We start from the raw sequence: 12,581 nt of genomic DNA, 5'->3' as shown, positions 1-12,581 counted from the left end.
TTGTATTAGGCCTGCTATAGGCTAACTATACTATACTTTTGCAGAATTATTGCTGACCCTAGGGGGGGTGGGGGGTGGGGGCAAGGGAGGATGGAGGGGCAGATAAAACAGTGGGGAACATTAAAAAAAAAAAAAAATTAGATTTGTATCAATTTTTATTTTTACAACACAATGGTCTCCAGTAAAATATAATAAAATAAAAAAAACATATTCTCTTACCCACTTCAAAGGCTGCTAGCAAACGTCTTTATTAATGCCAAAATGTGTTTGCCACTTATTGCGGTGACATTGTTGTAGGAGACAGTACAGTATAAGATTTATTGGTATTCCTACATTGTGAGTCGTGAATATGAATGTGGTGATTCACTTTAATTAGTTTGTGTTTTACGAACTGCATGAAATCAAAACAGAATGAAGGAGCTTGAACTCCTCTTTCAGGATAACGTTCCCAGCAGAACTGACATACCAGTGTCTGCTCTCATTGTCGTCAGAGGAAAACCTTTGATCTGGCTGCGTGTTGGCTTCCAGTGTGTGCATCGGTCCACTGCGCTCCCCCTGTGGTCGACTCAACTCAGGTTCATCAAGTGCAATGGTGCTTTTTACTGGGGGTTAGATATAGATTCATCCCAGACATGAACCAGAAGACAGTGCTTTCAGATGGACACCTTTCTCTGACCTTTCCTAAACGTAGCCAAACATTAACAATAGCTGACAGAAAACCAAACCATTGGCAAACATTACAGCATGTTTTGTTGTTGTACTGTAGGAACCGAAGTTTTTTTATGCTTAATGTCTTTTTTCTGACTTGTGTGCACAGCTTCACCCACTGTCCGCTTTATTAAGTTAGGTTTACTGATTCACAAACAATCCAGTCTCAACACATCTCAACAACTGAACAGCTTTAACACCTCCCTGTCTCTTACATCTCACTTTCATCTGTGTGTGTATCTCACTGACAGACTGGAGTCGTAATGACTGGCTAAGTAGTGTCATGTGACCAGAGACGCAAAGGCTGCGCCAGCTGAAATAGAAGCACGCCATCAAAAATTTAATTTAAATTAATAATTTATGGTTTTAGGGTTTAGGACAGTGTGTAGGTCCGGATCGGGACTGTGGTCCATCTATTAGTGATCTGCTGTTTCTTCACAGAGGCCTGGAGCTCTGAGAATAACATGTTCACGTACTGATGTAAACACGTCGACTCTGGAGTCTGTGTCTGTGGAAATTAAGTTGTCATTGAAGAGGGATGTCTTTAACTGTTGGGCAATTATATCACCTTATTCTCATGCAAAAATACTTAAACCATCAAAACTGATGTTGATAGAGGAGTGTGTGGTGTGAAAACCACAGCTTCTAATAATCTCAATTTGTACATATCAACCTGAAATTTGGTTCACATGTAGGAAAGACGTGTCGAGTTCATATTTCCGTAGGTTCACAGTTATGCAATATAATATAAGTGTGATTTTATTATTATTAGTTTTGTTGTGTATTCAGTGTCATAAACATTTGGAAAAAGTTCAGTAGCAAATCCTTGTTCTCCTGATCTGATTTCTCTCCATCACTTCCACTTTCCCACACTGTCAAATCCCTCCATTCACAATCCCTAAATCACCAGATCTGACCAATCATCTCTCTGCCAGCATTCCTCAAGCCAATCAATCACTGGATGCCGTTCTTTTAACTAAAATTACTGCCTCGTGGTTGCCTCCCTTGGCCACTCAGACTAATTTCAGATTACATCCCTGCTGATCCAGAATCATATGAAATATTAACTATTTGTGTGAAATGTTTTCATAATTTCTGTGTGACTGTGTGAGTTTTGGCTAAAAGTGTTTTGGGAGGTCACACTGACCTTGACCTTTGACCACCAAAATCCAATCAGTTCATCCCTGAGTCCCAGTGGACATTTGCAGCAAATTTGAAGGTATTACTCAAGGTGTTACTGAGATATAGTGTCCACGAGAATGGGACTGATGGACGGACGGACAACCGGAGAACAGCATGCCTCTGGCTATCACCGGTGCAGAGGCATTAAAATCATTGCTGTTCTGCCTGTTTGTCCTTCAGACCTGTTACTGACACTCAACAACTCAAAGGCAATCAGTTCATCATCATCATCATCGTCAACATAAAGATCCAGATCCGGGTCTTGAGTTCAGGATCTCAGAACAAGTTGAAAAACAAGAAGTTGATCGCCATATGACAGCAGTTGCATATTCAACTGTATAAGTAAAAATGCATCATCATCACTGTCTCACTCACTTTTCCCTTGTTATTCCTCCTGGCAGGTGAAATCCAGAGCTGGGGGCATATTGTTTTCAGGTTGTTCATCCGTTCCACTCTTGTGTACACGATAACTCAGTAATGCCTTGATGGAACTTCTTCAAATTTGGCACAAACATTCACTAGAACACAAGGATGAACTGATTTGATTTTGGGGGTCAAAGGTCAAAGATCAAGGGCATGGTGAACTCACAAAACACGGTCTTGGTCTTGTGAACGCAATATCCCGGCAGCGCCTTGAAGGAACTTCTTCAAATTTGGCACAAATGCCCACTTAGATTCAAGGATGAACTGATTAGACTTTGGGGGTCAAAGGTCAAGGTCTAGGTGAGCTCACAAAATGCAGTTTTGTCCTTGTGAACACAATATCTCCATAACACCTTGAGGGAATTTCTTTAAATTTGGCACAAATGTTCAACTGGACTCAAGGATGAACTGATCTGATTTTGATGGTCAAAGGTCAATGGCACAGTGATAACTCAGGACTTCACACAGAAATTATGACAACATTTCACACAAATGATTATTATTTTCTATGACTGGATAAACAGGGATGTAACCTGAAACTAGTCTGAGTGGAGGAGGCAACCTACTGCGATGAGGTGATTTTAGTTTGATATTGTTTTGCATCAGGCATGTTGCAATATATTCCAGCACACACACACACACACACACACACACACACACACACACGCACACACACAAAAGAAAAAGAAGAAAGACTTGCCAAGTCACCCATCCCAGCAGCATCTGTTTGGAATTAAGTGGGATTCTAAATTCTACTTTGCAGTCAGATCAAACTTCCCTCGTTCCTCCACCTGCTGAAGCGATTTTCTTCTCATAGATTCACCGAGCGATAAGTCCAGTTAGCTGCTAGGTATCTCTCTCTGAGATGAGAAAATGCTCCATCCCGCGACTGGTCTGGAGCTCCTGATTACTCTTGACAGTCACAAGATGTAGTTTCACTTCACTAAGTGGCCTATAGCGGGAGGTAAGTGAACACATCACTGCTCAAGACATCCCACTGACTACATTAGTAAGAAACTCAACATCCAAACAAAGTCCAAATATGAGTGAAACCACTAGGAATGCAAGTTAAGACTGATATAATTATTACTTCACACTCTAGGTCACTGCACAGACAGGTAATAAACAGGACGGGAGGCAGATACTTCAAAAATGAGAAACTTTATTCATAGCCTCTTGCACAGGGTTGCGATGAATGTTAATACCAGGTCTGAACAGGCCATAGAGTTTGCCTGTTCAACAGTGTAGACAACTGTTAACTACAGTATATGGTTGGTGAGAGTTATTCTATTTGGTTGGCAGGCAAACTAGGTAGCTAACTGTTGTGGTTAGCAAACAAACGGCTGCCTCCTAAACATAGTTGTTTTATTATTATCAGCTGTACTGCATTTCAGTGGGGATTTGCTACTGTAAGGCTTCTTCTGATGTCTGTAGCCACAGACTGGATCTGACCCCAAATATTGGCTCTCATGACTAAAGTTGATCTGAACCTGCCAAATTATTTTTATTTTACTTTGTTTTAACCATAGCTACAATTAAAAACTAAAACTGCAATTCCTACTGAAATGAATGTAAACACCCTTAATCTCATAATCATGGGGCCAGTTTCACAAAGACAGACTTTGACTGTGGTTTAGATATAACAAACAGTCATACTTCAGATAGACAGTCTAAATTCATCTGTTGCACAAAGCAGTTTAGTTCTTGACTAGGGATGGGAATTGATAAGATTTTATTGATACCAATGCCATTATTGATTCCCTTATTGATTCCTGTGGATTTTCTGTGTGGAAAAAAGTAGGCCTATACAGGTTTTCAGTGTCAACAACGTAAATTGTATTATGAGTCTCTGAACACCGAACAAGATAGACAACTGCTCTGTAGTTGTTCAATCCTTTGAGGAGGGGGTGCGACTTACACATCACTAACGTGTACCTTCACTGCTCTGCTGAGACTGGGAAGCACTCGTTGACCGGATGAGCGTCAAACACATGGCACTCCTGATATTTAATGTCGTGCTGCGTCGACAAATGTTTCAGCATGTTGCTGGTGTTTCCATCCTCGCTTGAAAAATTGGTGCCACAGACATTGCACGTTGTGTTGTTACTGTCATTTTGTGTACATCTGTGTTCCTTGACTTCTTTGTTGTTGATCGCGCTAACTGCCTCTGGTGAAAGCAGGATCTCATTGTTTTGCAAGGCACACGGAACTAAGTTGAAGGCATCGATAAGGGAATCTTTAAGCTTAAAGGCAAATGATTTCGATGGATCGAACCAGCTGGAACCGGTTCTCAACTGGAACTGGTTCTCGATTCCCATCCCTATTCTTGAATATCTTAAGATGGACTGTGTTACAATGCATTCTGGGTAATTAATTAATTTCAAAATAAAAAAAAAATGGCTGACATAGGAACTGCAATCAACTGCTCAGCTCCATTTACCCCAGCAGAAGATGTTTGTCTTTTGGAAGAATTCAACAGTTAGCAAATCATCACAAATCAGTTTCATAATGTTAATGGTATGATATGATATATGCTCTAAGTGAGGAGTGAGTGAGCATCAGCAGTAATGTTAGCTCACTTTATGATACTGTCATCTTATTATTATCGTTCACTCTAATGGAATTATTGTTACTTAGCATCATCATCAACATGTCGGCACACACAGCCTAACGTTACTCCCTGAGTGTCCCTTTTTACCTGCGTGATACCTCCTGCTTCCACCTCGGCTATCCTCTCCTCCTGCTCACTGTGCTCCTCGGCTTCCCTGTCACTGTCCTGCATCTCCTCCTGCTCCTCTGTCACTGTCCTGCATCTCCTCCTGCTCCTCCGTCTGCTCTCCTGCATCTCCTCCTGCTCCTCTGTCACTGTCCTGCATCTCCTCCTGCTCCTCTGTCTGCTCTCCTGCTTCCTCCTGCTCCTCTGTCTGCTCTCCTGCTTCCTCCTGCTCCTCTGTCACTCTCCTGCATCTCCTCCTGCTCCTCTGTCACTGTCCTGCATCTCCTCCTGCTCCTCTGTCACTGTCCTGCATCTCCTCCTGCTCCTCTGTCTGCTCTCCTGCTTCCTCCTGTTGCTGCACGACGGCCCCTGAAGCAAACATATGAGGGATTGACGGCACACTTCACGGCCTCTGCGTGTACATCTTTTTTTTTCGTGCTCACAACTTCTCCGCACCTCCCTTCTTCCGTTTCTGATGTTGCTGCCTGTCCATTTTGAACGCCCCCCTTCTTCGTCCACAGTTGTGTCCCTCTGAGTTTGATGTTTGACACGGGACACAGAGAGGACAGACAGACAGGGGTGGGGCCAGGACAGGAGGAGATGTCAATGGGCCAGTCAGGTGATGTTTGAGTATGTGCGTTTGCTTAGAGTGGTGTTTTTCTTTTCTTTTCTGAGTTAGCCCGGGGGTAAAGTGTCTAATGTCTTTGGCTTAAAATGAGTCAGTCTGTAGTTTTGTGAAACAGTCTTACTAACATTAGACTCATCTATGAACACAATGAAGACTGGACCAACACAACAGACCAGTCTGAAATATCTTTGTGAAACAGGCGCTTGGTTTCCCTTCAGAGCCAATGTCCTGAAGCACAATGCAGACTCAGGAGACTGCAATTTTCATTGGTTTCTTTTGAGCATGACCACGATCTTCCTCTGACCTTTCTTCAAGACATTTGAGCTTCCTACTCTGAACCAGGCCTTAACCACAGAGGTGACGATTCAGAAAACACAATGACAAATGTCTTGTTTTGTTCTTTGTTGTGGACTTGTTGGCTCAGTGCATGTGGCTGCTAACTTATTAGTGACTCACTCAGTAAGGCGTTTACCACAGTATGACCAGAACTTCCTTGTAGTGGAAGAGTGTTCACTGTTGACCATCATCTTCATCTCTGTCATTCCGTTGATGTGGTTTGCTGTACGGTTTGTGGTTCGCTGTGCTCTTCCTGTGTCGACTCCACAACATCTGTTTCAGTCAACAGTCAATTTTCTCACCCTTTCTGTCTGTGTCTCTGCTTTCCTGCCATGAGTTCCTTTTCCCACACTCTCTTTGTCCTTCTGTTTAGCCTTTAGCTCTGTGCAGCTGTGCAAAATAATACGCTTTAGTTCCTGTTGCATTGTGAACCTTTGTTTTAATTAATCTATCCCTCTGCAGACTGAGGCAAACCTCTCTGGTCGTCTCTTTTCAGCAGGGTTCTTTCAGAGTGTCTCAGGGGATTTGGAGTCAATAAATTCACTCTGCAACAGGATGTCAGGTTGCACAGCTGTCAGGTGAGCGCTACGTCTGCCAAATTTCTCCTAGCTGAAAACTATCAGACTGAGAAAGCTGGGACCAGCTTACCATGGTTCCCTTATGTAACGCAGAGCTCCTATTATTGCTAGTTGTCCAGTAAATTACTATTAACTACACACAACTGCAGCGGAGATTCCAGAAGGTGCGAGTTTGGCAGGAAGCAGAAAGGCTGCTGCAACATTCAGTGACCACAACAGAGAAAAATAGTTGATGACTGGTACCTTGTATTATCTTTTAGAAAATGAATACACAAAAAATAATTTAAATGCCTATCAAGCTTACTGTTGTACAACCAAAAAAATATGTTCAACCCCAAGTTTACATTAATATACTCTGCTCAATAATACTTAATACATCAATGCAACCAGTGATGGTTGTAACTCATTCCTTCCACATGCATGTTGTGCCAGTTCACACTTAAGAAGAACTAGTTCAAAGTTCAGTTCATACAGATGAAAATGAACTAGTTCACTTTCATTTGTTCCATTTCTTTTTAATAGGCCGATATTCTTTTTCAATACGACCTCCTTCTACCCATCCATCACCAGCCCCGAATTATTACCACTCCCAAACTCCCAAACTAAATCAATTATTGTACACCACTGACACAGACATTAATTACATTTAAAATCCATATATAAATATAATCTGTCTGAGTCTTCACTTGTTTGTTCATTAAACTGCTTCAAGAACATGAATTGAAATCAAAGACTCAGCTGTGATTTCACGGATGATCACAGACAAAGTTATTAAAGAGACTATCTTTCTTTTTTTTTAAGTTATTTTTTCAGGCTTTTGCCTTCATTTCAGTCTTAGTGAGAGAAAGACAAGGAAACTGTGGGGGGGGGTGGGCAGGTCTTTATGTCTAACTCCCTCTGTTTGATATGTAGCGTTGGTCATAGTGGTTAGTACGAAGCCTCGTTACCGATGACTTCTCTCTCTCTCTCTATCTCTCTTGCTCTCTCGCTCGCTGTGTCTTATGTTTAGTTATTCCTCTGCCTCCTTTAGTAATAATGATACATGTAATGAAAGTAGTTTATCTGCTGTAATGGAGGAGAGGCTCAGTGTAAATGATCCTCCTCTTCCCTGCAGGTCCCGAGCAGCTAGGAAACCAGAGCGGCTCTGTACTCCTCTGACCAGTGGTGGAAATATGGTGTACAAAATGGGGGTGTCTGTTAAAGGGTTGAAGCTGCTGAGTTAATCTCAGACTTTTACGGTGCAGGATATGGCTATTTCCTGGAGGCAGTATGTACCAGTGCAGACCTGATATGACTCATACTCACAAAAGTGTCTAGAAAAGAACCGTTTGAGCACTATTGTACTGTGTTTTACACACAAGAGTAGAAAAGTCTTTTGGCTTCCAGAAGGACCTGGACGTAGAATCATTATCTCTCTGCATTGAAATGAGTAAATGTGGGTGGTGTGGACATTAGATTAGATTAGACCTCTTTAGAGGTGCTCCAGGCCTGTCTAACCAGGAAGAGAGCGAACCCAGGACATGCTGGAGGAATTATAAATCCCATCTGGCATGAGGAACATCTCTGGGAGAAGCAGGTCGTGCATCATCTGGTACCTTTACAAACCTGACCTGGATAACCAGGGGAAAATAGATAGATGTGGGTCTAGAAATAAACGAATAGATGTAAAATTGTATGTTTTGTGCAGATCTCAAAGTAAATCTGCACAGTGAAACATTTCATTCTCTAAATATGTAAATTCATTTGAATTTCATATTCATCAGTGTCATTATAATTGTAGAAGAAAACTAGGGAACTAGAACAACTAGTCCCTTTTTTACTTTTAGATTTGTGATACTGGGTTATATTAATAACATTGGTCTTGATTTTAAGTCACTATGCAAAACTGTGACTTTCTTAACCCATTCAGAACAAACACACACACACACACAAATATTGTAAAGGTGGATTCCCACTCAAAATGAACCCACAAATCATTACCAACATTGATTAAAATATTCTCTTTTCAGTCCATTCCAATGGATTTATTCTGAGCATGATAAACACGAGAAAGAAAAAGTGAGAATATGAGTATTACTGTATGTGCGTAGGTGTTTCCTCAATTCCAGTCATATAGTCTGTGAACTGGTATGTTTAACAAAAGAAAGCTAAGTAATGATAGACAGTTAGGCTGCACTGAAAGTAACTTAGTGTCATCAAGGCAGGAACATCCATGCATTTTAATACAGGTAGCTGATAAATCCAGATGTTTGCTCCTGGAATAACAGTGCTCACTGGGCTCCATTAAAACACCGGAGGCATGGCTTTGAGAGCAAGTGACCTGCTGATCCAGATACTGACAGCAGAGGTGAATGAAGCGAGCGAGCAGTTGTTTAGCAGGTGAGCACAGCTCTACAGTTAAAGTGATGCTTTAAAACACATTGCATTTATACTGAACAAGATTAGTGATAAAAATAAAACAGTTTCTGAAGTATCTCAGACAGCAGTTTAAAGCCCCTTGAGTTGAATATTCTGTGTACATAATCAATCATCAGGAAATTAAATCAGAACAGTCAGTTCTGTATTTCCCTTCAGATATACAGTATCTCTCCAATCAATGACTCCTGCTTCTGCGCTTTTACATAATATGATAAATAGATTAAGATGTGCCTTGTGCTTCCTCCTCGCCTCACAGTCACACTGCCTCAAAAAGAGGGTGTAGCTCTACTGAGGTCCACTTCAGATGATCTATAGACTAGATAAGTTATGTCCATTGGAACGGCTGGGGGATCTGAACGGGTTAATAGAGGGAATTCACTTTGGTTATACATCAACTGCCATCTGGCACAGGTTAGCAGGACAGTATGTCAGCATATAAAGGTCTAGCTCTGTGTGTGAAACCAGAGCCTGGAATCCTCCAGCTTGACTGTGTCTTTTTTTTTTTTCACACTGGCTCAGGGATCTCGAGTCCCGGCTTTCATGGGCCAGTTAAAGACTATTCTCACCGCCTCTGAAAAGAGGATGTTGTTAAAGACTCAGCGCATAACGCGGTGTGAGGAAATACACAGCAGGTGCACTTCTTTTGTTTCTTCTTTTATGTCAAAGGAAAATTCATAATCATATTCAGTAATCATGTTAGAGCTTCAGAAAGGACACTAAGCTGTCCAACTCAAGTGAAATGGAGAATTATGTGAATGTAGAAGATGTACAGTATTGATATTTGCTTGATTGATATTTTTTCTTCTTCTTCTTTTCTTTCTTCTTCTTCTGTTCTTAAGAAAAGAGATGTTTGATACATTTTTTCCTTTGTAGTACCGACATCATTGTGTTTCCAGATATAAGCATCGTAATTATTACTGATAGAAATGATCAGAACTATCAAAATAAAACCCAAGTTATAATAAAGTGGAGTTATTCTCTAAGTATTGTTGGAGAGTTGACTGAGAGTTGGCTGTAGATCTAATAAATGCTCCCTGTGCTCCTTATGGCTCCATTTGATATTTTTTTTTCCAACATTTTGAATTATGTAACACTTGTTTGGGTGCGTTCCAAGTCACCCTTCCCATGCAAAAAAGCACTGGGAAGATGTTACAGATTTATGTTTACCAGTTGTCATCAGGATTACTGAGCTGTGAAGCGGATTACTGACACAAAGACTTGTGTTTTCTCACACTAAGTTAATACATCATAATGCCCCCACTGAGTTTTTTTATATGTGAAACTTAATTCTACTTAAATTGTTCTTGCAAAGCTGTTACCACACTTGAGCGACTGTTGAGAGGAAATTGTTAAAGCTTAACATTTGTCATTCCCTTTGAAATCTGGAGGAAAATAGAAGAAAGTCGACAGAAACAAGAAACTGCTTCATTTTGCAGCTAATTTAATCTCTGTCCTGTAAAACTTGCATGCACAGGCCCTGCTCACTGTCTACGGCCAGGTTTGACTGACTCTGTTTGCCCTGCCACAAAGGAAAGCTACGTGTCATCTGGGAAAACTGATCCAGTACAATGAGGAATCAAGGCTGGCAGCTCTCATAGGGAATTATGTAAAGACTTGTGCACCATCATAAAAGGACAAATAGAAAAGGGGAAGGAAAAGGAAGGCGAGTGAAGGGAGTCAAGCATGTTTCAAACTGAACAAGTGCAGACCTCCTCCTCCTCCTCTGCTTATTCAGCCCACCTTTTTGGTTCCCCCCTCCTCCCTCTCTCTCTCTCTCTCTTTCCTCTTGTCCAGGGCTTTGTCAAGAGGATGGAAAAGTACTGGAGTGTCTTGGCAGCTCTGAAGAGACGGAGGCTCTCCACTGGCTCCACTGGCCGACCAGACACAGAGCTGCAGGACGGACCGGTCCGACAGAGCCTCGCTCTCATGTGGCAGGATGGGTCAGAGGACGACGAGAGGATGTGATGCCGGGTCATCTCATGCAAAACACATATATCCAGGTGTGTCTGAGTGGCTGGTATCACAGGACTGGGACCCCTGTGACCCGCACAGTGCAGATAATGAACCCATTAGAGATGAGAGTTCATGTCAAATATATGGAAGAGGAGCATGTTCACTAATCATGGTTCTGAATTCTGGCATTTTTTCATAAACAGCACAGTACGTCACACATTTTGCACATTACCCATTTGTTTGCCTCGACACCATGTTGTCATGTATGCTGTTATTTTCCATTGACACTGTTTACACTTGGTTTGATTTTCATTCACCCATTTCACCACGTGTTGCTGTTACATCACACGTGTTGCTGCAGGTTTGGTGAAGGAAGTCACAGCTCATGTTGTCTGCCCTGCTTTGATCAACCTTGTGCGAAGCTGTAAAAGATAAGTAGTAATTGCTGAAATCTGGGAACACGGTGACATCACGCAAATGTAGGTCCGACAGCTCAAGAACACGTCAGTTTACACAGACTGAATGTGAGCGCACCTGAGAGCAGTTAGCTCTTCAGGCCAGATTCATCTGACGGCCGGCTTGAACTACTTTTATCTTAAAGTCCAGACGTAAGTGCAGCACAACATGTGACCTTAAACTGGGTAAAAATAATACTGAGTGTCACGGCTCGAGCTCCACTTTGCTCCTTATGTTTTCCCTGTTTCCCTTGTGCCACCACCTCCCCTGTCTGTCTCTATATTTGTGTGTGTGTGTGTGTGTGTGTGTGCAGTTAATTACCTATATTGTTTGATCTTGTGTCATAATTGTTCTCACTCCGACCATTACTGGGGAAAAAATGAAAGTCCACTTGGGAACTAAATGCAGCAGAAATGACTTTGTAGCTTTCCCCTTATGTGGCCCAATCAGACACAATTTCAAAAGCAGCAACACAAATACAAATTAAGCCACAAAGAAGTGAGCAGCTGTCCGTCCGTACTATTACTACAATAACAAATGTATGAAGAGTATGACAAAAGCACATAAATATGGAAATTTAAATACACTGAAAAACGTTGCTCATGTGTGACAATCACATAGTGACATTAATCAGTTACCTAGCAACAATGTTTGACTTACATGTCGAACTGCTTCAGAAACTTCCCCAGTGTAAATGACCATCAGTTGAGACTGTCCTGACAGCTGAGCAGTTAAGGTGCATACCATTTTCTGAGCAGCGAGTCTCCGGTTCGACTCCCAGCCACCCGGACTTCTTGCTGCATGTCACTTCCCTTGTCTCTGTCCCTGCATTGTCTGTCACTCTACACTGTCCTGTCAAATGAACTCCCTCTGTTTGATACGTAGAGTTGGTCATAGTCGTTAGTACGAAGCCTCGTTACCGACGACTTCTCTCTCTCTCCCTCCCTCTCTCCTGCTCCCTCTGCTCGCTGTGTTTTATGTTATGTCTTTGCAGCTACACTCTCTTTTTGTATTTAACTGTCCTCACTGGGAACCTGACACTCACGATGTTGATTTCCTCTAGTGGCACCAAACAGTATCTGCAACAGTGAGACAAAGTACCGAGCACCAATGCGGCGGGATCCCGAATCGTCACCAATGATGTGACGCCTGGCCTAGTGGAAACCTGAGCAGGGCTCTTCCC

This window comes from Seriola lalandi, unplaced genomic scaffold (assembly GCF_002814215.2).
Source record: "Seriola lalandi dorsalis isolate HSWRI2012SDOR001 ecotype SW California unplaced genomic scaffold, Sedor1 jcf7180002054583, whole genome shotgun sequence".
Classification (NCBI taxonomy): Eukaryota; Metazoa; Chordata; class Actinopteri; order Carangiformes; family Carangidae; genus Seriola; species Seriola lalandi.
This window is presented reverse-complemented; position numbering follows the sequence as displayed.